This window comes from Mauremys reevesii, linkage group 17 (genome assembly GCF_016161935.1).
Source record: "Mauremys reevesii isolate NIE-2019 linkage group 17, ASM1616193v1, whole genome shotgun sequence".
In the NCBI taxonomy this organism is placed as follows: domain Eukaryota; kingdom Metazoa; phylum Chordata; order Testudines; family Geoemydidae; genus Mauremys; species Mauremys reevesii.
Window position 1 is genome coordinate 34760330 of NC_052639.1, and position 27961 is coordinate 34788290.

Consider the following 27961-nt stretch of genomic DNA (forward strand, 5'->3'; position numbering starts at 1 on the left):
AGATGTTTTACTGCATAATGGCCATGGTTTGCCATGAATTCCACTTGGTGATGCAGTCCATAGGAAGGAAACCTAGGACAACATGAAACAACAACATGAAACCTCTCTGAGGCTCTTATCTGCTCCACAGGGACGTCTGTCTTCTCATTCAATTAGCAGTGGGAAAGGGGATGCAATGTCTGCCCCCAGCCAGACCACCAACCCCATCAGACACCCTCCCCCGCTGGTGCACCAGGGTCTCCCCCAGACCGACAACAGCTATGAATTAAAACCCCACAGTGTTTGTTGGGGCTACTGGAGATGCTGAAATCTCACTCTTGTCTCTCTCCTCCTGCCTCCACCTCCAAGCCAGGCACTGGGCAGTTCAGTGTGGAAGGGATGAACTGATGACAGTGGAGGAAAAAAATCAAAAACCAAAAGTGAAGCCAAAAGCGCAAGCCGGGCAGGCAAGGCAAATCGCAGGCTGCTGCCATAGACTAGTCCTCCCCGCTCTTCCAATAACCCACCCAAACCGCGACACCACAGACCCCACGTTCCTGGTGTAGCTCCACCTTCCAGTGGGGAAGTGGGGAACCAATTACTAACACACACAGCATATTCCTGAGGCGCAGTGCTGGGAGCTGGGGGGATCTGGCGGGCACCTCACTGTGGGATTCACGAGTGGCTCCGGCAGCATCCATGCAATCAAGCCGCTCCACATGCCGTTGTGCCGAGGGATAACAGCGCCTGGAGGGGATGCTGCTGGTCACTAGCAGGGCATTGTGGGAGACAGTCCAGGCTGGAGAGGGTTCGGGGGCACAGCGGATCCCATCACAGCGTGTCCCCCCAGCACCCACAGGGAATATCGTGCCCCTAGGAGGAGCGTTTGGGCTTTGCTGTGATGTGTCACTTTCCAGCCTGTGCTCTGTCTCTTCTCCTGTGCACACCCATGTCAATCAGGCATTGCTCAGCTGGGCTCTGCAGAGACCGGACTGGCTACACCCCGTGACGGGACTGAGGGGGGGCAGTGCTGAGCGTCACAGGACCTGGTTTCAGCAGCGAGAAAATCCAGGAACAACCGAATTGTTGTTTCACCCACGAAAGCTCATGCTGCAAAAACGTCTGTTAGTCTATAAGGTGCCACAGGATTCTTTGCTGCTTTTACAGGAACAACCCAGTGATCCACTTAGCGGAGTTAGGGGCCTGAACTCCCTGTACGATGCACGGGCGACACAGGCACCTTACAACACAACTCACAACCACCAGCTCCCCAGGCAGGGAGCCAGCCAAGCCCGCCCAGGGAGACACTGACAACGGGAGGTGTCCTAGCCCTGCCCCTCTCACAGATAGGTCCTGTGCTCCCAGCACCCACCTGCCATGTGGGAGAGCCAGGTTCAATTCCCTCTGTCCAGCTGCAGAGAGTAGCTCAGGGACGTGAGTACCAAGCTCAGGGCAGACTGTTACACACCAGGGCACCCCCCATGGGGACTGGGAGCTTCCACCCCCCGAGAGCGAACTCCCCAGGCACACGAACAGCCTGAGCAGGGAGTCACAGACAGTCCCCTTGGGCACTCGGGGCTATCCTGCCACCTAGGCAAGTCTGCCTTTGGGCTAGATCTGTGCCTCAGGGAGGCCTGAGGCCACCGGCATGAGCTTGGGCTGCCAGCATCACCCGCCCCCTGCCACTGTCCGCAAGGGAGAAAGGATTTGAACCAGGGTCCCCCATGTTTCAGGTCAGTGCACGAAGCAGTGTGCCGTGGTGGGGCTCTGTCCAGCTCTCCCTTTGAAGGGGGTTCATTGGGGCTAACTAATGAGAGCGAGTGGGGCAGGGGGATCAGCTCCCCGGTGTGTCCTAATTCCTGCCTCTCAGCTGGGTGCCTGAACTACTGGACACTGTCATCCAAATACCATTGCTAGAAATAAACAATGAAAAGGTGCAGAACTCCAGGGAGCTCAGGACAGGGAGACTAACTCAGGCAATCAGAGCAGCAGATAAGACAAATCTTGAGCTACTCTGAGGCTCCAAGCAGACATGTTACCGAGACGGAAACTGGCCAGGAATTCTTTGAAATGGCGTAAACACGTCTAAAAGTATCAGTTTGCTTTATGATGAGGGGATGGGGGGAGGGAGGTTTAAACTATTTCCCTGAATCACATCTCCCTTGGCAGCTCAGTCACCATTTCAGCTAGAGCAGAGCGGTGGAGCCTGGGCACTGGGCCACTCGGGGACTTTAACACCACAGCCCTGGGGAGGGGGGGCTGAGATGGACCATCCTGCAAGGAACACGAGTCCTTCTACCATCCACCACACCCTAGTGTGGAACTGCTGCTGCCGGCTCACCCCATCTGTGGGGACTTCTATCCCCTCTGCCTCCTCTAGCTGGGGTTTTCCTTCTGCATCTACCTGGCAGGGCAGCCCCGTCTGAACCCCTGATCCTGTCCCAGTTTTGTCCATCTGCCCATCCTGCCCCTCCGATTTCCCCCCTTCAGGGGGATTTTCCGGCCTTTGATTGCAGGGAGCAGATTCTGATGGCGCGTGAGGGCAGCAGCTTGCAGCTGTTACTGAGCATGTGAGAAGAGCATTAGAAGGGAAGACCGGCCAGACTGGGTCACACCAAAGCTCCATCTAGCCCAGTGTCCTGTCGGCCGATAGCGGCCGGTGCCAGGTGCCCCAGAGGGAATGAACAGACAGGAATCATCCAGGGAGCCATCCCCTGTCGCCCAATTCCCAGCTTCTGACAGACAGAGGTTAGGGGCACCATCCCTGCCCACCCTGGCCAACAGCCATTGATGGACCTGTCCTCCACAGAAACACAGAATCCTAGACAATGAGGGTTGGAAGAGACCTCAGGAGCTCATCTAGCCTAAGCCCCTGCTGAAAGCAGGACCACGAATCTCTCTAGTTTCCTTTTCATCACAGGACCCTGCTCAGGAACAGTGAAGTTGCAAGATCTAACAGGAAACAGCTTCAGAAAGAAGGTCAGCTCCTCTTCCTCCTCCCCTCCCGTGGGGACGAGCAGCCCCCCAGCAGCCTCTCTGCCCCGGCCTCCTTCAACCCATTGCCCCTTCAGCCTCCCCAACTTCCCCATTGCTCCTTTAGCCTCCCCCAACTTCCCCCATCACCCTCTTCAGCCTCCCACAACTGCCCCAATTGCCCCCTAACCCCCCCCAAATGTCCCGTTCCCCCATCTCCCCCTTCAGCCTCCTCCAAACTGTTCCCTTTCCCCCATCGCCCCAGTCACCTCCAGCCTCCCGTTGCCCTCTTCATCCTCCCCCAACTCCCCCCCCACTGCCCCGGCTCCACCGCTCTCAGGTTCCCTTCCCCACAGCCATCTGCTTCCTCACCATGGGGAACAGGAGCAGAAAATGCTTTTGAAAAAACCTTCTGCAAAGCAAAAAGTAAAACAAGCCAAGCAACTACTTCCCTGGCTTTGTGCTGGGTGCCCAGCTGTGGGCTTGTGTGTGTGTGTGTGTGCGGGGGGAGGTGGGGCTGTTCTGAGCACACTCCGGTCAGGGAAGGGGCAGAGTTGGCCAAAGGGGCAGGTTGAATCTTTAGCAGAGAATTCCTTTCTCCATTGTGTTAGCTAAGCGTTGCTGTTAAATGTCAGCCGACAAATGCAGCATTTGAAACAATCCGACTCTAAATCCCCCACCCTCTCAGTTGCTGTAGTTCTCACATCCTCTGCTCTTGTGATGTCACCACATGACATAGTGTCTTATTCCCATAGTGTCCTGTAGGTTAGACAGGAATAAGTTTATGAGGTAAAAACTGAAGCATAACTCCATCCCTTCCTCCTTTTGACTTCGGAAAAATAAATCCTGTCGCCTCCCTCAGTCCCAACCCAGCCCCACCAGCGCTGCTGCGGCTTGGAGACAGGTGCCCTCTCATCTGGCCCTGAGCTGCTGTGGGGAGAGAGGGCTGGAGGGGGCAGTTCTTTCTCCCTGGGGCAACCTGCTCCCCAATCTCCTCATTCCCAGCCCCACCCCAGAGCCCTCACCCCCTGCGCCCCTACCCTCTGCGCCAATGCTGAGACCCGCATCGCGAGCCCCACGCCAGAGCCGGCACAGGCAGCCGGAGCCCGCACCTCACTGCGCCCCAACCCCGAGCCTCCCACACTCCAAACCTTTCAGCCTCACCCCTGCCACACACCATCCATGTGCAGAATGAATTTTGTAAGGAGCGCAATATGCAGGTGATGTGTCACACCTCACCTCCATATTTGTGCCCAAAACAAAATTCATTCCACACATGGACATAACAAATTAGAGGAAACACTGCTCCTGACTTTCAGCCTCTCTCTCACATCTTGAATTTCACACATTGAGTGATCAGAATAAAGTGCCCTCAAGTGAGCTAGAGACCAACAGTGGTTCATAGTAATTATTCAGCAAGTATTTTAGAAGACCTAGGACATTATTGAAAATCAAGACCTGCCAGGAGACAATTAATGGAGAGAAGCAGCAAGACTAATTCCATACATTGGATTGGTTGTGACTTATTTGCCTGATTTGAAAAGAGACCAAACTGACCTGAGTCTCCTTGGTGTCGATAGCCCCCTGCTCAGCCAATCAGCACTGAGACTCTAAGGGGCAGGAGGCTGAGGGGTCTCACCAGATGTCCCAAAGGACGGCCCAGGACACCATCAGAGGGGATCACTCTCAGACCCAGACCCACCTCTTGGTGAGGACCTCCCGCAATGAGAGCAATACCCCTCCCCTGCCCGCACTCCAGACCCGTCCCTCCTAGGTAGAGGGAGGGAAGCTGGAAAAGGGAAAAAAGAAGCAAGAGAAGAGGAGAAAGGAGGGAGGAAAGAGGAAAAGATAAACCAAAAAGGATACACCCCAATGTCCCCAGGGATTCCAATCATCAAAACCTAGGGAGGAAATCAAATTCTGCCACCTGAAGCCAGCACTGTCTGTGCCTAGAATGCTGCCTGCGCCAGGTGGATCAGACGGAACAGGTTCCAAAGCTCTCTGAGCCTCTTACCTTCTCAAAGGGAAGTTTGTTTTCGGCACAATCAGTGGTAGGAAAGGAGAAAACTCCACAGAGGTTCCTCCTCATGCTCACAACTCTGAATCCTAATTCTCTCTCAGCCCTCGAGGAGAGACCTCGCGAAGGAGACTTGCGGCAGCAAAGCCGGGAGGTCTCAGAGACTGGCCTGGCCCTGCACCTCTGTCCTGCCCGGCTGATGTCGGGGTCTCTGTGAGGTCACCCGCTCCCACCACCTTTGCCCAATAGTCCGAGTTCCTGCAAAAGGCCTTTGTGATGTCACTGTCACACCCACCCTCCTCAAAGCTGATGTCCTGCCCTGGCCAGACTCATTGGGTGTTTGAGTTGTTTCCTGGATCTGAGGTTGCCAACTTTCTGACCCAACAAAACTGAACACCCTCATCCTGCCCCTTCACAGAGGTCCCGGCCCTCAATCCATCTCCTCCGTCGCCGCTCTCCCCACGCTCACTCACTCGCTCATTTTCACCGGGCTGAGGAGGGCTGAGGAGAGTCCCTTTTCAACTGGGTGTTGTCGGGACAGACCTGGGAAGGAGGCTGCCTGCCAAACACCTTTAAGAGGAGCAGTCCCTCCTGTCAGAAAATCATCTCCTCCTTCAGTTCAGTGACCGCCTGAATTGTTCCTTGTCTCGGCAGAGCTGGAGGATTGAAAGCAGCAATGTCAAACCCTGTGCAGCTAGCAGGAATGGACACAGACTCTCTCTTGTATCTCAACAGATATTTAGTTTTACTCTTGGTAAACTACAAGGCTAAAGGGACGGCCGTGGCACCAGATCTAAGGAATGAAATACAACACAATCATCATCGTTATGCCCATCGTTGCCCCTTTAACCTTCCGTTGTCTCTCTCTGACCACCGTCACCCTCCTCGGTTCACTGAGATTGCCACACTCATTGCTTCCAACACACACCTGATCTCCAATTTTGCAGCCAAAAGAAAAGTGATAGGCTTTCTTAACCATAGTGTTTATACTGCACTTTTGTGATGCAAAAGTCACTTCACCACAAACATAGCACAAGTTATCTGCACTGTTCACACAAGTACGAGGCATCTCTGCTCACTTTGGCTAAAGAGAAATGGGTCCCTTTGCAAAATCAAACACTGACAAATAAGAGAGCAAGACACTGTATGATTTCTAGAGCTGATATAGGGCAATTGGTTCAGCTTCATTATGATTGCATCATCCATGACTTCTAGGAATAACATGATGCAATTCATATCATGTATGAGGCAATACCAGCTTCAGACTGTATCCTTCATTGTTTTGCCTAAAAGCAAGTACTGTCCAAAGCCATTCATAGATTTATTCATAGATCCAGTCAAAGATGTAGTTTAGTCATTACTGGTTTAAATTGAGATCCCGTCCCTTTATAACTCACTTATCCTCCCCCATTCCCAAGTCAAGGGTCATAAATACTGACTCAATAGCATATCTTGAAAACTAGAGCCAATCAAGAATTTTAAGCATCATTTTCGTTCTCAGTGACCCAGAATTAGTAAAGTTGGACTCCATTTATTTCAGAAGCATTTTGGCTGTAGAGCAGTGTAACAAGCCTCTCCTAGCTGCCTCCTGGTGGGGGGAGGCTGGGGAGCTGTGGGGACCTGTTTGAGAGGGTCACTAGTAGCAGCGTAGCACAGGAGGTGTCCTATCGGGTTGAGTCATTGCAGATGATGATGTAGTGCAGCAGACCCCCGTTTTGCCAACCTTGCATTAGGCAGCTTTCCACGTTAATCGAACTCCCAGTGCCCACAGGTGCAGCAGCCGGCGATTTGTCCTGTGGCCGCTAGGTGGCGCTGCAGCCTCGCACTTTCCCGTTCCCCCGGGTATGGGAAGGTTTGAGAAGGTGAGCTGGCTCCACCCGGCCCCGGGGAGATGCCGTCAGTGGGGTCTGCTGTGTAAGGGCTGAAAGTCAATTTTACTGACATTTTATGATCTTTCAATCATGAAGGGGAGCAACTGCTTACCCTGACTGAAGCATCTTATCTCGTTTCCAAATTAAAGTGTCTCCTCTTTGTGTGCGAAGAGACAGTTTAAGGGGACGCCACATACGGGAGATGCTTTTGGTTTGGAAAACGAAATATTTTTGCAAAGATTTTTCATCCAAATTGATTTAGGATTAATGGGGTCAAATTCCATGCTGTGCCCTGTGGCTTTAAGGCATTGGAGAACTGCTGAAGAGGTTAAAGGCCGCAGAGCTGGGTTTGGGGCCTCCAAAGTTATTGTGCTCTGGTGAGACTGAGCAGTTGTGGGATTGTGCAAGGTGTGGTGTTTACATGCACATAGAAAATGTAATGAAACTCCATTTTTAAAACCACTCATGTCTGGGAATGGAAGAGAAGCTCTTTGAAATAAGTGTCCCCTTCATACTCTTCAAGATCACTGGCTCCAACACTCAGCTGCCTCAGGGAACTCAGTGGTGGTGCATTTGAGGGCGGATCGAGAGGTTTCTGGTTCAAGTCCAGCTGCTCTCTTACATGTCCTCTTTTTTAAGTGATCTATATTTTCATATCCATCTCCTGTATGTTCAGGAGTTCCGCTGAACGGGACGTGGAATGAATTTCATCATTCAATATATTCCTGTTAAAATGTACAAACACTGAGGAAAGCTGTCCATCAGCTGAAATCCGTTCTGGTCCTCTGAGGCGGTAGTTTGTTTTCATTCTTGAAACAAAGATAGAGTACGACTGTAGATTTGCAGGTCCTTGTTCTCCACGAGCGATGCTGTGCAGAAGAAGAAGAACCAGTGGCTATCAAGTGGACACTAGGAGTTTAGACTTGCCTTCCAAGGGGAGTATTGGGGGAAAAGACATATCTGGCTTCAAGACTACGCTTAATACGTTTATGGAGGGGATGGTATGATGGGCTAGCCTAATTTTGGCAATGAATTTGGCAATTGATCTTTGATTCTCAGCAGGTAAGTATGCCCAGTGGTCTGGATGGGATGTTAGATGGGTTGGGATGTGAGTTACTGCAGAGAATTCTCTCGTGGGTGCTGGCTGGTGAGTCTTGCCCACATGCTAAGGGTTTAAGTGATCAGCATCTTTGGGGTCGGGAAGGAATTTTCCTCCAGGGCAGATTGGCAGAGGCCCTGGAGGTTTCGCCTTCCTCTGCAGCATGGGGCACTGGTCACTTGCTAGAGGATTCTCTGCAGCTTGAGGTCTTCAAAGCACAATTTGAGGAGTTCAGTAAGTCAGACATAGGTTAGGGGTTTGCTATAGAAGTGGATGGGTGAGATTGTGTGGCCTGCATTGTGAAGGACGTGGGACTAGATGATCATTATGGTCCCTTCTGGCCTTCGAGTCTATGAGTCTATGAGCCCATGAGACCATGGGAGGGTGGGGAGGAGCTGTGAGGCCGGCGGGTGTGTGGTGCAGGGCATTTGGAGTGTGGGGCTGCTGGGGGGCCGGTGGGTGCCTGGGCTGCTGCTGCTGCTGCTGCCCCAGCCGGGTCTGTATGGGGGAGAGATCTGCATTAGGCCCCTTTGTGCCCAGCTCTGGGGGGCAGGGAGGGTTCGGACTCTCCCCCAGGAGGGGAGAAGGGGGATTGGCAGAGACCCAGCCTGGGGTGCAGGAGGAAGGGGGTGGGGTGGAGGGAGACATGTCGGGTGGGGGTGGGGTGTGTGAAATGTTGGTCCAGGGAAACTGAGTCACTCCCAGGACATTGTGTGCAGGGGAGAGCACAGGGGCAGGGAGAGAGCCCCAGCCACAGAGAGCCCCAGAGGGATATTGGGGGTAGGGGAGGAGATGGCAGAGGAGACACCCATCTCCATAGACCCCCAGAGGCAGGAAATGAGGGGAGAAGGGGGGAGGGAGGGATCCAGCCCTATAGACCTGTAGGGGCAGGGAGATATTGGGGGCAGGAGGGTTGGCAGAGACCCAGCCCGGGGTGCAGGGGCAATGGGGCGGTTTGGAAGGAACTGGGGAGGAGAAGAGACACATGGCTGGACAGGGAAACTGACTCACTCTGAATACATGCAGAGCAGGGCAGGGCGGAGGAAGATCAAGCTGGTCCCAGGGTAATTTCGGGGGGGTCTGATTCCCCACTCAGCCGGGGGGCTCCCCTCTGGGCTGAGGAGCCCTGGGGTGGGGCGGGTACAGGGGCTCTGTGTATGTGTGTGTGTGTGTCAGGCTGGGGGAGCTGCCTGGGCAGAGGGGCTGGAACCAGGGGCAGCTCCAGGCACCAGCACACCAAGCACGTGGTTGGGGCGGCAAGCTGCAGGGGGCGCTCTGCTGTTCGCTGCGAGGGCAGCAGGCACCCCAGCCCCTCCCCACTCTACCCCCTCCCAGAGCTGGGGAGAACCCAGGAGTCCTGGCTCCCAGCTCTGCCCTCCCCACTCTACCCCCACCCCTCCCAGAGCTGGGGAGAACCCAGGAGTCCTGGCTCCCAGCCCTGCCCCTCCCCACTCCACCCCTCCCAGAGCTGGGGAGAACCCAGGAGTCCTGGCTCCCAGCCCTGCCCCTCCCTACTCCACCCCTCCCAGAGCTGGGGAGAACCCAGGAGTCCTGGCTCCCAGCCCTGCCCCTCCCCCACTCTACCCCCCTCCCAGAGCTGGGGGAGAACCCCGGAGTCCTGGCTCCCAGCCCTGCCCCCCTCCCGCAGCTGGGGGAGAACCCAGGAGTCCTGGCTCCCAGCCCTGCCCCTCCCCACTCTACCCTCCCAGAGCTGGGGAGACCCCCGTAGTCCGGGCTCCCCCATATGTCCATCTGGCTCCATCCACCCGCCCCCCCCCCGGGTGGGGAGACCGGAGGCCAAGGGAGAAGCCGGCGGGGGGGGGGGCAGGGCCAGGCGAGACCCCGGGACACGCGAGTTCGCGTCAGGAGCCGGAGGGGGGCGGGGCTCTCTGGGGGCGGGGCTGAGGAGTTGTGAGGGGAGGTGTCAGGTTGACCCAGGACCCGCCCTTCCTGGGCTCGAGAGGACGGAGGTGCCCCGGGCAGGCTGGGAGTTGTAGTTCCTGGCCTGCCTCAGAGCGGAAGTGCGCCGGTTGCTCGGACAACGCGCCCTCCCGGTGCACTCTGGGAAGCGTAGTTCTCTGTCTCTCTCACGCGGCCTCTATTGCAGGAGGCCGTAACTGTCCCTTCGCCGCGCCTCCCGCCTCCCTGATTGGCGGAGAGCGCGGGACAGAGACTCGGCGCGGGGAGGCCCGGTTCCCTCGCCCGAGGCTCCCCCTTTGGCGCTGCGCCGCTGGGATCCGTGGGATCCGGGCGGGGGCTCGGGCAGAGGCGGGACTCCGGTCCCCGGGGGCACTTCGGCGGCGGGTGCCGCTGCGGCGGTAACTCGCCAGCGGGGGGGGCGGTCCTTCCGCCCCGGAGCGGAGGAAGCTCCTGGGCCCGGCCCCGCAAGGGTTTTCCAGGCCCCCCGGGGCGAGTGAAGGACCCTGCTCCAGGGGCCCCGAAAACTCCAGTGGGGGCCCCTGTGGGCCTGGGGCAACTGCCCTCCTGCCCCCGGGCGGCCCTGCCCCACATACCCCCCAGTCACTCATCACACGCTGGGCTAGTTCTTCAGGGGCCCCACTGCCCATCCAGGAGCCCCGTGGGCCTGTGGCCGAAGTGAGGGAAGCTCCCTGGGCTGGGCTGGGGTGGGTGTGACTCTTTTCCTGCCTTGTGTGTGCTGGGCTCACAAAGGCTGTTTGCTCCTCGGGGTGGGGGTGGTTTGGCCACAGGTGACGTGGTTTGCAGCCCGGTGGATGCCGCGGGGTGGCTGGAAGGGGGCGTGTGTGGTCCCATCGGGCCCCGTCCCCTCTGCCTGCAGAGCTGAGCACAGACAGGCCTGAGGGGCAGAGCAGGAGCTCTGGGAAGGAGAAGAGCAATATGAAGATGGAGTCTAAGACGAGGCCAGGTGACTTCTGTGGAGGGAGACGTGCTGGACAGCGCCAAGGATTGGGGAGACAACCAGGTGTGAGCCCAGGCTGCAGATTTCTAATTGTAGCTGTGATGGCAGAATGGGAGGAGGGTTGAAGCCGGAGCCCTGGGGTGTGGGAGTAGTGAGAAGAGGAGCCTCGCCACCGTTGCTTTTTCTTTTGTGTTGTGTTTCATACCAAGAGAAAATAAATCGCGGGACGGAGTCCAGCCCTGAGGTGAGATGGAAAGTGAGCGAGAGCAGTGACTGCGTGAATCCTGTTGATGCCAGGCAAGACCTGCCCAGCTGGGATCAGAGTAGCTGTCTCTGTCGGTGAGATATGTATCTGGTTTGGGAAGGGCTCTGGTCACAGTCCTCCTGGCTCCAGGCAGGGACTTCCTGTTACCTGGGTGTGGGTTTCCAGACTAGCTGTGGCTTCAAGGGAGATGATGTTGCCATTTGCGAGGGCTGATCATCTCTGGCCAGGAGTGGTGTGTGCTCCTAGCAGAAAGTTGGATCCATGAGGGTGACTCCTGTTCTGAGTTTCTTTCTTCCTCCGAGGTTTCTCTATGTTGGCCAACTTACACTCAAACTCTCTCTCCTTTCATGGACACCTGTCATGTTCAGTTGCCTGCATCCTCTTCCTCTGCTCCCCTCCCCAGTCTCCTATGGGCTCAGCTGGATCCATCTGCCCCGGGCAAGGTCTCTGCCATATTGGAAAGGATGTGTCCTGCCTGCCAGGATAAGGGGTTGCTCTTCCAACCCTCTATCTTCGGGGAGACCTCATTGGTGTAACTGGGTCACAGCATGAGTGGCCAGTCATGTCTTTGGGGCTGTGGGGTCTGAGACTGAGAGGGGTGGGCTCGTGGTCATGGCTTTGGGCACAGGAGAAGTGGGGCTGGGATTAGAGATTCCCAGAACCCTCCTTATCACCCGCTAGCTCCATTACTGCATCACCCAAAAGCCTCACTCAGGGTCCACTATGCCTCCTTGTGCTGGGCACTGCAGGGACAATCAGAGGGACAGCAGGATGCATGAGGAAATAGATGAGTGTGTGAGGCAGATGGGTGAAGGGGGGTGTGTGGCATACATTGGGGACGGATGGGGGTTGAGAGTTGGACGGACAGCGGGACAGATGGAGAGCTGCAGGGACGGATGGTGACGTCACAGGCTGGACTTGTGATGGGTTCAGCTCATGGCCGCTGGCCCTATCATCTCCTGCCCCCATCTGCCCGTCTGACTCTGCCCCTGTCTCTCGCAGGCAGCACTCAGCAGAGTCTGGCCCTGTCGTTACACTGGTGCCTACATCCAGTGTACACCTGTGTGTTATGTGCTCCTGGAGAGCTCAGGCGGGACAAGCATGCGGCTCACGGCTGCTGAACCAGCTACTCCAAAACTGCCACAGATCTCCCCTCCTTGGGCAGCAAGACCCTGGCTGGGGGGTTCCCTGTCCCTCCTCGCTGCCAACGCATCCTGCTCAGCACAGAGACCGAGGTCACCTGCCTCCGCCCAGCCTCTAGCTGGAGCTGCTCCAGCCCCGAATTGCTGGTATCCAGCCTGGCCGGAGTTGGTGCGATGTCCTAGCGGAGTCCGTTCTTTCTCCCCGGTAGATGACGATTTTCCCCACTGCAGTTAGTTGCTCTTTCTCTGCTTCCCATAGCCCTCCCCAGTGATAGTGACCCTGCTGGCCAGGCACGAGAGTGTCCTGTAGGGGGCCTCCTTGTAGGAGCAGTGACTCCTGGTGGTGAGGGGCAGCAATGCCTGGCATGTATCCCCCCTAGCATTGCTGCAGCGACCCCTGCTGGCCACTGAGGACAGTTGCCTATGTGACCCCACCATTGCCATTGTGCCTGTGAGCGCTGGTGGGTAGGTGAGGCAGCGCCCTGTATGTATATGAGCCATTGGGGCAGTGCCCTCTGCATATCCCACTCTCATCTCGGTGACTCGTGTTGTCCCAGTGGGGCAGTCCCCTGTGTATTTAGTCCCCCCAACCCCTGCCTTGGGCCAGTGACCACTGGTAGCCAGAGGAATCAGTGCCTGAGGTGTGTTTTTCACCTCCCCCAAGGTGGCAGGGTGCCTGGGTCGCCGTGTCAGGCAGTGCCCTCAGTATCTTCCAACCCCTTTGTGGCAGTGAGCCCTGCTCCTGGTGTGTGTCACTCCCCCACTAGGGATGTGCACTGGTGGCCAAGTATGGCAGTGCCCTGTGTGTAGCCCCTCTCTCCTGCCCCTGCCACCCAGGGTGACCAGATAGAAAGTGTGAAGAATCGGGACGGGGTGGAGGGTAATAGGCACCTGCATAAGAAAAAGCCCCAAATATTGGGACTGTCCCTATAAAATTGGGACATCTGGTCACCCTATCCCTTCTACCCTGAGCCAGGTATGGCAGGCACTGATCCCTGGCATCTCTGTGGGGCAATACCCTCTGTATATCCCCAATTGGGGCAGTGACCCTGTTGGTCAGGTGGGGCAGTGCCCTGTGTGTTTGTCCCCTATTTAGGTAGTGACCCTGGTGGCTAAGTGAGGCAGTGGCCTTTGATTTCCTCTTCTCTCCCCAGCCCCTCTCTCTCTGGGGTAGGGCCCCAGTTGGGGCACTACCCGATGTGTATCTCTACTAATTGGAGCAGTGACCTCCTGTGGTGCCCTGGTGTGGCAGTGCCCTATTGATATCTCCTCCCTCTCCCCACACCATTGTGGTAGTGGCCACTTCAGTCAGTGGCCTGTTTATCATCCCCTGCCCCAAACCACCACCATTGCAGCAGTGGCCCCTGGTGGCCATGTGCGGCAGTGCCCTGCATGTATCCCCCACAACCATTGCTGCAGTGACCCCAGGTGCCCAGTTTGAGTAGTAGCCTGTGTGTACCTCATCTCTTGGGGCAGTAACGTGGGGCCACGTAGGGCAGTGGCCTGTATGTACCATCTCCTCTGGAGCAGTGACCACTGGTGTCTTGGTGCTAAGATGCAGCCACCTCTGGGGTACATGGTGGGGCTGTTTACAGGACAATGGGGACAGGCCCCTGTTCCAGGAAGCAGGGGAATGTCTGGTGTTCAGGGCAGAGCGTTCCACCTTCTATTGAACTGTGATGCTCTGAGCACCTTTCCCTGCATGAAGAAGACCCTGTGTGGCTCCAAAGCTGGTCCAGTAACAGGTATCACCTCACCTGCCTTGTCTCCCTGGTACTCCGGCCACGGTCCAACTGCCCGTGCGCCGTTGGTCCTCAACCCGCCCCCAAGCACCCCCCCCCCCCAGTCTCTTAAGATGCCAAACCTCCCCTGGAGCCCAACCCAGGGGGGGGAGGCACCCCACCTGAAAACCCTATGGCACCATGGGAGTGGTAGTATCCACTGCCTCCATCTCCCACCAGCCAGGACAGGCCCCACAGCACCATGGGAGTGGTCGTGTCTCCTGCTTCCATTTCCTGACAGCCGCTGCCAGGCAGGGCCCAGACTTCCGTTTCTGGTGCGAGTCCGAAGCAGATGCTGCCATGAGGCGATGCTGGGAAGGGTGGTGCTGGTGTCAGGAGAAAGCAGGAGGAGTAGGTGGGGTCTGTGCTACTGTCCCCCTAATCCCTGCTCCCCCCCCCTCTGGCACCCAACCCTGAAGCTCTGCACCCCTAACCCTGTGCCCCCTCCAGTTCCCCTAACCCCTGCCTCCTCCCGCACCCGTAATCCCTGCACTGTGCCCCCTTGTCCCCTCACCCCTGCACCTCCACCTGTGCCCACTTGGGGAAACTGACCTGATGCACAGAGTAGCTGGCATTGCTGCTCGCTCCCCGCCGCCCCTGAACACTGCTCCTCCGCACATCGCTAGGGGCTGTGAGAGGGGGCACGGAGGAACATTGGGGGAGCAGTATCCGCTCATCACCGCTATCTCCCTTCTCTTCCTCCTCCCCATGCTCCTATGCCGGGAGGGAGCAGGGAGAAATCTGGGCACCACCCCAAGCAGCACTCCCTGCCAGCCGGGAGCAGTTTCTGACTTTACACCAGCAGCACACACCTCTCTGCTACCGTACAGCACCGCCCTTGACCATGGTACCCCTGGGCAATTCCCTGGTGGCACCCACCCCAAAGGCTGGCCCTGGCTATGGGCTTCAGAGGGAGTGAGCAGACCAGGCGGCCATGGAGAGGTCCAGCCCCTGTTCTCCTCTCCGAGCTGCTAGCAATCAGAGGCCAGGGACATGCTTCCATGCTGATGACAGGTACTGCTCGATAACGATGCCACCAACCGAAGATTGATTTTCCTGTCTAGTGGTTCAGGTTCTGTAGTGTCTGCATCAGAGTGTTGCTCTTTGAGGACTTCTGACAACGTTTCACACCTCGTCCCTCTTGGATTTTGGAAGGCTCTTCAGATTCTTAAACTTTGGCTCGAGCGCTGTAGCTGTCTCTAGAAATCTCACGTTATACCTTCTTTGCGTTTTGTCAAATTTGCAGTGAAAGTGTTCTTAAAGTGAACAACATGTGCTGGGTCATCACCCAAGACTGCCATAAAATGAAATATATGGCAGAATGCGGATAGAACCATGGAGCAGGAGACATACAGTTCTTCATCAAGGTCTTCAGTCACAAATTAACACGTTATTTTTTTAACGAGCATTATCAGCATGGAAGCATGTCCTCTGGAATGGTGGTTGAAGTATGAAGGCATATGGATGTTAGCATATCTGGCACGTTAATACCTTGCAACGCTGGCTACAAAAGTGCCATGAGAGAGCCTGTTCTCACTTTTAGGTGACGTATATAAGACACGGGCAGCACTATCTCCAGTAAATGTAAACAAACTTGTTTGTCTCAGCGATTGGCTGAACCCGAAGTAGGACTGACTGGACTCTAAAGTTTTACATTGTTTTCTTTTTGAGTGCACTTATGCAACAAAAAAAAAATCTACATATGCAAGTTGCACTTTAATGATAAAGAGATTGCACTATAGTACTTTATATTTTACAGTGTAAATATTTGTAATAAAACTATATATAGTCAGCACTGTACACTTTGTATTCTGTGTTGTAATTGTGTCAGCAACCTGCCCAGTTGCCTCGCTGCCAGGGGATGCAGACATTTCTGTAAGGCACATAAAGGGGCTATTTGGTGTTGAAGCAAATGCGAGGAATGTGCATTTATGAGAGGGAATTTCCATCTCTTCAGTAGCTGTACATCAGGGCCCCAGTGGCCTAATGGATAAGGCATTGGCTTCTGAAGCCAGAGATTGTGGGTTGAAGTCCCATCTGGGGTGAAAATCTACTTTCTTCCTGTATATTGCAAGGAAACCTTGGCCTTTATATTAAACAAGGAAGCTGGGAGATGTTTGAGCACAAAGTCCTGGATCTTGGGAACAATCACCAAAGGATATTAGAAGGCTCAGTCTGGTGACCTAATGGATGCAACCACACCTCCCCATCCCAGGGTAGTCCCATCTGAGACATTCCCCTCCTGCCCTGACAGGTGGGCTGTGCAGATGATGGTGGAGGGCAGCAGGAGAGGAGGTTGCACTAGTGCTGCCTGGGCTGTATCTGCACCAAAGATAAATGGAGGGGGTCATGCAGCCTGTGCCTGAAACTCCACAAGTGCTATGTTCACTCCCAGAACAAGTCAAATCCTGCACCAAGGATGGTGAATTCCCATGTGAGCACACAGTGCCCCTGTCCACCACACATGCTGCACACACATCAACTGCACTAAAAGAGACACAAACTGCACACTGAGGAGACAGCTGGTTTGTTTCAGGTTGCTTTTATTTCCAAAGGTACTGAAGTGTGGGGTCTCTTCTTTTTCCGTGGGCAGAAACGCAATGGAGGAGAATCTCACATCCCTTAGCTGCCAGGTGACAGTGGCAGGAAGAAAATGCACTGCAATGAAATTTAAAAAACATAAATAATTTAACAATGAGAAGTAATTAAATAAAAATAATCCAATGGACGCACATGCCGGTGGCTTGTTCCCAGCCCAGAGAGTGAGAAGCAGGGAGTGTGTGAAAGGCGGGTGGTTAAGTCTGAGGGAGCATATTCATAGTTTGTATAAGTTAAATTATAGCAGACCGCTACAAAATACTCCATTTGGTAACATCAGTACAGAATATAGAAATCTACAAGCAATACAGCCATACACAGTTAAGACAGGGTGTCCACTTAATACCAGAGTTCCCACAGCCAAATAGCTGGAAGTCCCTTCACAGTCACTGCTAAACAAAACAACATTGTGCAGAGCCAAGAGCAGCCCTGCTGTGCCATTAGGAAGGCCTGCAGGAGACGCAGCAAATCCATCTAGATTCTGTGCTTCTGCTTAGTAGTTACCAAGTGTGATCAATGAAAGGGTAGGTGGGTAGCTCCCTTTTTTGGACACCCAGCCAGTAGCTATAAAATTCCTCTGAGGCCTTGTCTACACTATGACTTTAGGTCGAATTTAGCAGCGTTACTGCCATTTAACCCTAGACCCATGCACACGACAAAGCCCTTTTTTTCAACTTAAAGGGCTCTTTAAATCGATTTCTTTACTCCACCTCCGACGAGGATTAGCACTGAAATCAGCCTTGCTGGGTCAAATTTAGGGTAGTGTGGACGCAATTCGATGGTATTGGCCTCCAGGAGCTATCCCAGAGTGCTCCATTGTGACCACTCTGGACAGCGTTTTCAACTCAGATGCACTGTCCAGGTAGACAGGAAAAGGGTCACAAACTTTTAATTTCATTTCCTGTTTGGCCAGTGTGGCGTGCTGATCAGCACAGTTGACCATGCAGAGCTCATGCAGAGCTCATCAGCATGATGTGCACATTGCCAGGCACATTGCCCGGCCTGTACTCTGTGAGAAGTCTATGACCATGTCTATGTCCTCATCACTCTTGTCACCGCACTGCTGTCACCTCCTTGCCTGTTTTCGCTTTTGCAGATTCTGGTTCTGCACTGAGAAAAGGCGTGAAACAATTGTCTGCCATTGCTCTGATGGAGGGAGGGGCGACTGATGGCATGGCTTACAGGGAATTAAAATCAACAAAAGGGGTGGCTTTGCATCAAGGAGAAACACAAACAACTTTGTCACACAGAATGGCCCTCTCAAGGATTGAACTCAAAACCCTGGGTTTAGCAGGCTGTTGATTTCACAAAACAAAACAAGTCAATTTCTTGTTTTGATTCATCTAGTTTTTACGTCTTAGGCTGGTAGCAAACAGTACAGTACAACTGCTAGCCATTGTCATCTCCTGGTTGCTTGGCAGAAGATGGGAATGACCTGGCTGAGTCACTCCCATGTCTGTCCATGCGCCCCAACTGACCTCAGTGAGATCAGCTAAAAGCAAGAACTATTAACACAGAATTCTGTTCAAAGCCAGAGAAGTCTTTCAGCCTCCTTCCTCTTGCCGGTTTCTCTCCTTCCTTCTGTTCAAAGACAGTTCCCTGTACACTCCTAGTTTGCACAAACCCACCCACTGACCTGTGACTAACAATCTCTCGCTGCTAACTCTTCCAGGAAAACAGGCCAAAGAAAGTGTCTGCAAGCGCTGCACCGCAGCCCCAATACTCTTTTCAGTTCCTTCCCACAGAACTTTCACTCCAGACCAGTCCAGTGCCTTGCTGTTGCTTGTCTAACCACTGCCAGAGGCAGTGGTTTCCCCAGGAATTGAAATTAGGGGTGTTCGAATTTACAGGGGTGTCAGGACCAATGAGATATATAAAAGAGATATGAATAAAGTAAATGTTTCGTTAGGATTATGCAAATTTAACATAAGAATAATGCAAGTTACACCAAAACACATAACAGGTCTAGATTTCTAAATAAATATAATTTTTTTTTAAAAGGATTTAATTTAAATTGACTTTTGAAAAGTAAGCCATCATGGTGAAAGAGGAAAGTCCTCTCATGGATCAGTAACTGGTTAAAAGATGGGAAACAAAGGGTAGGTATAAATTATCAGTTTTCAGAATGGAGAGAGATAAATAGTGGTATCCCTGAGGGGTCGGTACTGGGACCAGTGCTGTTCAACATATTCATAAATGATCTGGAAAAATGGGTAAACAGTGAGGTGGCAACATTTGCAGATGATACAAAACTATTCAAGATAGGTAAGTCCCAGGCAGACTGAGAAGAATTACAAAGGGATCTCATAAAACTGGGTGACTGGGCAACAAAAATGGCAGATGAAATTTAATGTTGATAAATGCAAAGTAATGTACATTGGAAAACAATCTCAACTATACATACAAAATGAAGGAGTCTGAATTAGCTGTTAACACTCAAGAAAGATCTTGCAGTCATTGTGGATAGTTCTCTGAAAACATCCTCTCAGTGTGCAGCGGCAGTCAGTGATTCCCAACATTCTGTTTGCTTTTTAAAAAAGAACAGGAGCACTTGTGGCACCTTAGAGACTAAGGCTATGGTTACACTTGCACTTCAAAGCGCTGCCGCGGCAGCGCTTTGAAGCGCTAAGTGTAGTCAAAGCGCCAGTGCTGGGAGAGAGCTCTGCCAGCGCTGTCCATACTCCACCTCCCTGTGGGGAATAACGTACAGCGCTGGGAGCCGCGCTCCCAGCGCTGGGGCTTTGACCACACTGGCGCCTTGCAGCGCCGCAATTTGCAGTGCTGGAGAGGGTGTGTTTTCACACCCTGCTGCAGCGCTGCAAATTTGCAAGTGTAGCCATGCCCTAACAAATTTATTTGAGCATAAGCTGCGGGCTACAGTCCACTTCATCGGATGTAGCCCATGAAAGCTTATGTTCTTTTTGCAGTACAGACTAACACGGCTGCTACTCTGAAACCTTCGCTTTTTTAAGAAAGGGGAGGCAGTGACCATGAGATGGTCGAGTTCAGGATCCTGACACAAGGAAGAAAGGAGAGCAGTAGAACAGAGACCCTGGACTTCAGAAAAGCAGACTTCAACTCCCTCAGGGAACTGATGGGCAAGGTCCCCTGGGAGAATAACATGATGGGGAAAGGAGTCGAGGAAAGCTGGCTGTATTTTAAAGAAACCTTATTGAGGTTGCAGGAACAAACCATCCCGATGTGTAGGAAGAAAAGTAAATATGGCAGGCGACCAGCTTGGCTTAACAGTGAAATCCTTGCTCGTCTTAAACACAAAAACAGCTTACAAGAAGTGGAAGATTGGACAAATAACCAGGAGGAGTATAAAAGTATTGCTCAGGCATGCAGGAGTGAAATTAGGAAGGCCAAATCACACTTGGAGTTGCAGCTAGCCGGAGATGTTAGGAGTAACAAGAAGGGTTTCTTTAGGTATGTTAGCAACAAGAAGAAAGTCAAGGAAAGTGTGGGCCCCTTGCTGAATGAAGGAGGGAACCTAGTGACAGAGGATGTGGAGAAAGCTAGTGTACTCAATGCTTTTTTTGCCTCTGTCTTCACAGACAAGGTCAGCTCCCAGACAGCTGCACTCTGCAGCACGGTATGGGGAGGAGGTGACCAGCTCTCTGTGGAGAAAGAAGTAGTTCGGGACTATTTAGAAAAGCTGGACGAGCACAAGTCCATGGGGCCGGATGCACTGCATCCGAGGGTGATAAAGGAGTTGGCCGATGAGATTGCAGAGCCATTGGCCATTATCTTTGAAAAATCATGACGATTGGGGGAGGTCCCGGATGACTGGAAAAGAGCTAATGTAGTGCCCATCTTTAAAAAAGGGAAGAAGGAAGATCCAGGGAACTACAGGCCAGTCAGTCTCACCTCAATCATGGAACAGGTCCTCAAGGAATCAAATCTGAACCACTTAAAGGAGGGGAAAGTGATCAGGAACAGTCAGCATGGATTCACCAAGGGCAAGTCATGCCTGACTAACCTAATTGCCTTCTATGATGAGATAACCGGCTCTGTGGATGAGGGGAAAGCAGTGGATGTGCTATTTCTGGACTTTAGCAAAGCTTTGATACAGTCCCCCACAATGACTGGGAATTTTCAGCTTAGAAAAGAGATGACTAAGGGGAGATATGCTAAAAGTCTATAAAATCTTGACTGATGTGAAGAAAGTGAATAAAGTAAATGTTTTGTTAGGATAATGGAAATGTAACATAAGGAAAATGCAAGTTACACCAAAACACATAACAGATCTAGATTTCTAAAAATTTATATAATTTAAAAAAAAGTATTTAATTTAAATTGACTTTTGAAAAGTAAGCCATCATGGGGTAAGAGGGAAGATCCTCTCATGGATCAGTAACTGGTTAAAAGATGGGAAACAAAGGGTAGGAATAAATTATCAGTTTTCAGAATGGAGAGAGATAAAAGTGGTATCCTTGAGGGCTCAGTACTGGGACCCCTCAAGGGGTCCTATTCAACATATTCATCTGGAAAATGGGTAAACAGTGAGGTGGCAAAATTTACAGATGATACAAAACTATTCAAGATAGTTAAGTCCCAGGCAGACTGCGAAGAGCTACAAAGGGATCCCATGAAACTGGGTGGCTGGGCAACAAAATGGCAAATTAAATTCAATGTTGATAAATGCAAAGTAATGCACATTGGAAAGCAATCTCAGCTATACATACAAAATGATGGCATCTGAATTAGCTGTTAACACTCAAGGAAGAGATCTTGGAGTCATTGTGGATAGTTCTCTGAAAACATCCACTCCACGTGCAGCAACAGTCACAAAAGCAAACAATGTTGGGAATCATTAAGAAAGGGATAGATAATAAGACAGAAAATATCATATTGCCTCTATATAAATCTATGGTACGTGCTCACCCTGAATAGTGTGTGCAGATCTGGTCACCCATCCTAAAAAATATATATTGGAATTGGAAAAGGTACAGAGATGGGCAACTAAAATGATGAGGGGTATGAAACAGGAGGAGAGATTAAAGCGACTGGGAATTTTCAGCTTCGAAAAGAGATGACTAATGGGGATATGATAGAGGTCTATAAAATCTTGACTTGTGCGAAGAAAGTGAATAAGGAAATTTTATTTAATCCTTCACATAACACAAGAACTAGCAGTCACCCAATGAAATTAATAGGCAGCAGATTTTAAAAAAACAAAAGGAAGTATTTCTTCACACAATATAAAGTCAACCCAGGGAACTCTTTGCCAGGGGATGCTGTGAAGACCAAAACTATAACAGGATTTTAAAAAGAACTAGATAAATTCCTGGAGAACAGGTCCATCTGTGGCTATTAGCCAGGATGAGAGGGATGCAACACCATGCTCTGAGTGTCCCTAGCCTGTTTGCCAGAAGCTGGGAGTGGGCAACAGGGGATGGATCACTTGATGATTCCCTGTTCTGTTCATTCCCTCTGAAGCACCTGGCCTTGACCACTGTTGTAAGACAGGGCACTGGGCTATATGGACCATGGGTCTGACCCAGTATGACCATTCTTATGTAAAAATTAATTATAATAAAAATGTTTAGTACAGAAACTCCCAACATAATGACCTCCCAAGATAGCAACAATGTGAGATAACAACCTTGGCAAATACTGCATTTTAAAAATCTTGGCCTACTGGGAAACATATTTATATAAGTTTCCATTCCCAGTCACAAATCTAGCATTCTGGAGCAAAGTGACTAAAATATAGTCCAACAAACAAATGTTTATTTAACGTGCCCCTCACTTTTCCCTCCACTGCACTCCGCTCACTGGTGTTGTCCTTGGTCAGTGGAGACTCAGAGTTCAGAGGTGCTTTCACGTGAGTACACCTTCCAGGTGGGGACAAAAGGCAAAGTTTGCTCTGGCAACGGCTGTTCATTGTGCCACTGTTCACTCCACCACTCTGTTGCCAATGGCCCTGCACAGTCACCTTCTGCTGTCACCTACCACTGTGACCTCTGCGATTTGGTCTCTTGAGGTTCCACCAGCTCTCAGCTATTTCAACATTAACAAGTCACTGGGACCAGATGGCATTCACCCAAGAGTTCTGAAAGAACTCAAATGTGAAGTTATGAACTATTAACTAAGGTTTGTAACCTGTCCTTTAAATCGCTTCGTACCCGATGACTGGAAGTTAGCTAATGTAACGCCAATATTTAAAAAGGGCTCTAGGGGTGATCCTGCAATTACAGACCGTAAGTCTAACGTCGGTACCGGGCAAATTAGTTGAAACAATAGTAAAGAATAAAATTGTCAGACACATAGAAAAACATAAACTTTTGAGCAATAGTCAACATGGTTTCTGTAAAGGGAAATCGTGTCTTACTAATCTATTAGAGTTCTTTGAAGGGGTCAACAAACATGTGGACAAGTGGGATCCGTGGACATAGTGTACTTAGATTTCCAGAAAGCCTTTGACAAGGTCCTCACCAAAGGCTCTTACGTAAATTAAGCTGTCATGGGATAAAAGGAAAGGTCCTTTCATGGATTGAGAACTGGTTAAAGGACAGGGAACAAAGGGTAGGAATTAATGGTAAATTCTCAGAATGGAGAGGGGTAACTAGTGGTGTTCCCCAAGGGTCAGTCCTGGGACCAATCCTATTCAATTTATTCATAAATGATCTGGAGAAAGGGGTAAACAGTGAGGTGGCAAAGTTTGCAGATGATACTAAACTACTCAAGATAGTTAAGACTAAAGCAGATTGTGAAGAACTTCAAAAGATCTCACAAAACTAAGTGATTGGGCAACAAAATGGCAAATGAAATTTAATGTGGATAAATGTAAAGTAATGCACATTGGAAAAAATAACCCCAACTATACATACAACATGATGGGGGCTAATTTAGCTACAACGAGTCAGGAAAAAGATCTTGGAGTTATCGTGGATAGTTCTCTGAAGATGTCCACGCAGTGTGCAGAGGCGGTCAAAAAGCAAACAGGATGTTAGGAATCATTAAAAAGGGGATAGAGAATAAGACTGAGAATATATTATTGCCCTTATATAAATCCATGGTACGCCCACACCTCGAATACTGTGTACAGATGTGGTCTCTCACCTCAAAAAAGATATTCTAGCACTAGAAAAGGTTCAGAAAAGAGCAACTAAAATGATTAGGGGTTTAGAGAGGGTCCCATATGAGGAAAGATTAAAGAGGCTAGGACTCTTCAGTTTGGAAAAGAGAAGACTAAGGGGGGACATGATAGAGGTATATAAAATCATGAGTGATGTTGAGAAAGTGGATAAGGAAAAGTTATTTACTTATTCCCATAATACAAGAACTAGGGGTCACCAAATGAAATTAATAGGCAGCAGGTTTAAAACAAATAAAAGGAAGTTCTTCTTCACGCAGCGCACAGTCAACTTGTAGAACTCCTTACCTGAGGAGGTTGTGAAGGCTAGGACTATAACAATGTTTAAAAGGGGACTGGATAAATTCATGGTGACTAAGTCCATAAATGGCTATTAGCCAGGATGGGTAAGAATGGTGTCCCTAGCCTCTGTTCGTCAGAGGATGGAGATGGATGGCAGGAGAGAGATCACTTGATCATTGCCTGTTAGATTCACTCTCTCAGGGGCACCTGGCATTGGCCACTGTCGGTAGACAGATACTGGGCTAGATGGACCTTTGGTCTGACCTGGTACGGCCTTTCTTATGTTCTTATGTTATGTAACCCCAGCCAAAATCTATCACTTGGACAACACAGCTCTGTTTGCTGGATCCCTAGGTAGATTAGGTGTGAATGTAAATATAATCTGGCTCTGAAGCCTTAGCCCCCAGCTCATCACTAGCTGTCGGGGAGAACTCATTTAGACTTTGCTTACAAATCATCATTTGAAATTATTAGGTTGGCCAACATCACCGAAATGAATGCACTGACATCATAAAAAACAGCTGTATAAGGAAGCAAGGAAGCTAGTCTATGTTCATACTTTTCAAATCTATTATACTTTTTCAGATACACATATTTTATCATACACTGTATAAGCTTTTAAAGTGTGTATTAATGTTTCAGTTTAAATTCAGATTTCCAAACAGTCACTAAATTGGTATGTAACTAGCTCACAAAACTGGGGGGGGGGGGAAATTCAGGGGGGGGTGTAGGGAAATCACTGGCCAGAGGTGAAAGTAAGCCGGTACGGGCCGGTACGGAGGACCAGTAAGGAAAGGAGGCTGGCTGAGGGGGAGAAGCCTGCCCCTGCATAAGAATAGTTTAATCTCAGCTGTTCCCTGAGCTGTTCAGCCCCCGGGGTTAGGAGCGCTTTCTGGCATTCTTGTTAATTTCACTCACAGTAGCTTGGGGGAGGGAGGAGAGTGTGTTTGACCATGGCAGGAGCAGTCCTCTTCTGCCCCCGGGATGAGGGAATCTCTCCAATACTAATATACACAACAAATACAAGCATTTGGCTGCACATCTTAAATCCAGAGCTAATAAAAGCAGGTGGAAGGGGAAAATTCACTGTACTGTACTGTACTGTCCTGTCCCCTCTCTCCCTCTCCCTCTCTCCTGCAGACAAAGCTCTGCATTCCTCCCCAGCCCCTGACAGCAGGGGCTCTGCTCAGTGCCAGACAGGAAGAAAGCATGGAGCCTAGTGTCTCCAGCCTCGCTGGAGGAGGAGGGAAGACACAGAGAAAAATGGGACAGTGAGTTTTCACTTTTTCAGGCTTATTCCAATAGTAAAGTTTTATTACAGACAGTACTGATAGTAGTAATAGTAGTTTTATTTTCTCTATCTATGTCATGCAATGGGAGGGATCCATGAAGTATGTAGGAGAGGTGGGTTGCTTATGATTGGACTATATGGGTAAGAAATATAAATTACTTTCACCCCTGCCCAAACCTCAGGACTCCCAGCCACCTCTGCAGCTGTTAGCTCCAGGGGTGATTTAAAGGGCCTGGCTCCTAGCTTCAGCCAAATCCGCAAGCCCTTTAAATCCTAATTTAAAAGCCCCAGAATTTAAAGGCCCCACCTCTTCCAATAGAGGCCGCACCTCCTCCGGTTGAGGAACCATCCCCTCCACTGGACTCTGGAGTACTGCCAAGTCCTTTAAGTCACTTTTATCCCTGATCACTGCACACATCTGCTATACCATACTCTGAGCTGATTCCTGACTTGTATGCTCAATACAGCCTTACTGATCTGTGGTGCAGTGGGTCAGTATGTTTGTTAACGGAAAGGATGGTGGTTCAAGCCCTGCAGGGACAGTAGTAAGCCTGTGCTACTTCCTTGCTCCCTGAGGCCTGCTGGGAGCCTCAAAGGCCCCATTTTGCTTCCTCTTGGCCTCAGTGCTTTCAGCTGGTGGCCCGAAGAGCGGGCTGGATGCCATTCAGAAACCCATCTCCCAGCAGCCGTGCCGGAGGCTCAGGCTTAATCCTCAAGGCCGAGCCCAAAAACTTTCAGCCGGGAACATTTCGCTCCCTCCTGCCTCCACCCAAGCGGCAAGGGAGAAGCGGACGAGACACGCTGGCTTGAAGACGCCTCCCTCCCACTTCCCTGTAGGCTGTGCAAAGCTCTTGGCCTGCTTCATGCCTCGTCAGGAAAGTGCGGCCATGTGGCCCAAGCCTGAGTCACGTCCGCAGCCTGGCCCACCCCGGCTGACGGCGCGCAGAGCCACGTGCAAGGAGCAGATAAACAATCTCCAAGGAAAAGAGCTGGAATTTTTCATCTTATTTTCACCTAGTCCTTACTAAGGAAACTAGCAAACAATTGCCCTTTGTAAAGAAACACTGCAACGAACTACAGTACAAACCCAAATGAGCACAGCAGGAGGCTATCCCGGCTATCCACATCTGGCCCTGTTTCATTACAAACTTCCTTTCTGTAATGATGTTCTGGTAATAAGGGGGCAATCAGTTGTCAAAGGTAGCTCTTGCCATGGTAGCCAGGTTGCTAGTCATTCTCCCCAAGTGTAAGAACATAAGAACGGCCGTACCGGGTCAGACCAAAGGTCCATCTAGCCCAGTATCTGTCTACCGACAGTGGCCAATGCCAGGTGCCCCAGAGGGAGTGAACCTAACAGGCAATGATCAAGTGATCTTCCTCCTGCCATCCATCTCCATCCTCTGACAAACAGAGGCTAGGGACACCATTCTTAACCATCCTGGCTAATAGCCATTTATGGACTTAGCCACCATGAATTTATCCAGTTCCCTTTTAAACATTGTTATAGTCCTAGCCTTCACAACCTCCTCAGGTAAGGAGTTCCACAAGTTGACTGTACGCTGCGTGAAGAAGAACTTCCTTTTATTTGTTTTAAACCTGCTGCCTATTAATTTCATTTGGTGACCCCTAGTTCTTGTATTATGGGAATAAGTAAATAACTTCTCCTTATCCACTTTCTCAACATCACTCATGATTTTATATACCTCTATCATATCCCCCCTTAGTCTCCTCTTTTCCAAGCTGAAGAGTCCTAGCCTCTTTAATCTTTCCTCGTATGAGACCTTCTCCAAACGCCTAATCATTTTAGTTGCCCTTTCTGAACCTTTCACGGAAACTGATGGACTACAAGCCGTCAGGAACAGTATCCCCAATAATGTCATGGCAAACCTGGTGGCTGAACTTCGTGACTTTGTCCTCACCCACAACTAGTTCACATTTGGGGACAATATATACCTTCAAGTCAGCAGCACTGCTATGGGTACCCGCATGGCCCCACAGTATGCCAACATCTTTATGGCTAACTTAGAGCAATGCTTCCTCAGCTCTCGTCCCCTAACGCCTCTACTCTACTTGTGCTACATTGATGACATCTTCATCATCTGGACCCATAGAAAAGAAGCCCTTGAGGAATTCCACCATGATTTCAACTATTTCCATCCCACCATCAACCTCAGCCTCGACCAATCCACACAAGAGATCCACTTCCTGGACACTATAGTGCTAATAAGCAATGGTCACATAAACTCCACCCTATACCGGAAACCTACTGACCACTATACTTACCTACATGCCTCCAGCTTTCATCCAGGACACACCACACAATCCACTGTCTACAGCTAAGCTCCAATCCCTCAAACAGAGACAAACACCTACAAGCATAGGCGCCGACTCCGTGGGCTCTGGGGCTGGAGCAGCCATGAGGAAAAATTGATAGGTGCTCTGCACCCACCAGCAGCATCCTGCCCCGTCCCCGACATCCCAGCTCACCTCCACTTCTGCTCTGCCTCCTCCCAGAGCATGCCTCCACGTCCTGCTTCTCCCCACTCCCTTCCAGTGCTTGCGCCATGAAATAGCTGTTTCACGCGGCAAGCGCTGGGAGGGAGCGGGGAGGAGGAGGAATGCGGCGTGCTTTGGGAAGAGGCAGGGCTGGAGCGGGGATTTCATAGAATCATAGAATCATAGA

The 27961-nt window shown here is 51.1% G+C and overlaps 1 non-coding gene across 1 annotated transcript; it reads left to right on the top strand.

Annotated features, from left to right (window-relative positions):
• The first annotated feature begins 15977 nt into the window (after window positions 1-15977).
• Window positions 15978-16050, top strand: TRNAQ-CUG. Its single transcript has one exon. It is a non-coding gene; the product is annotated as a tRNA-Gln (tRNA).
• The last annotated feature ends 11911 nt before the right edge of the window (window positions 16051-27961 follow it).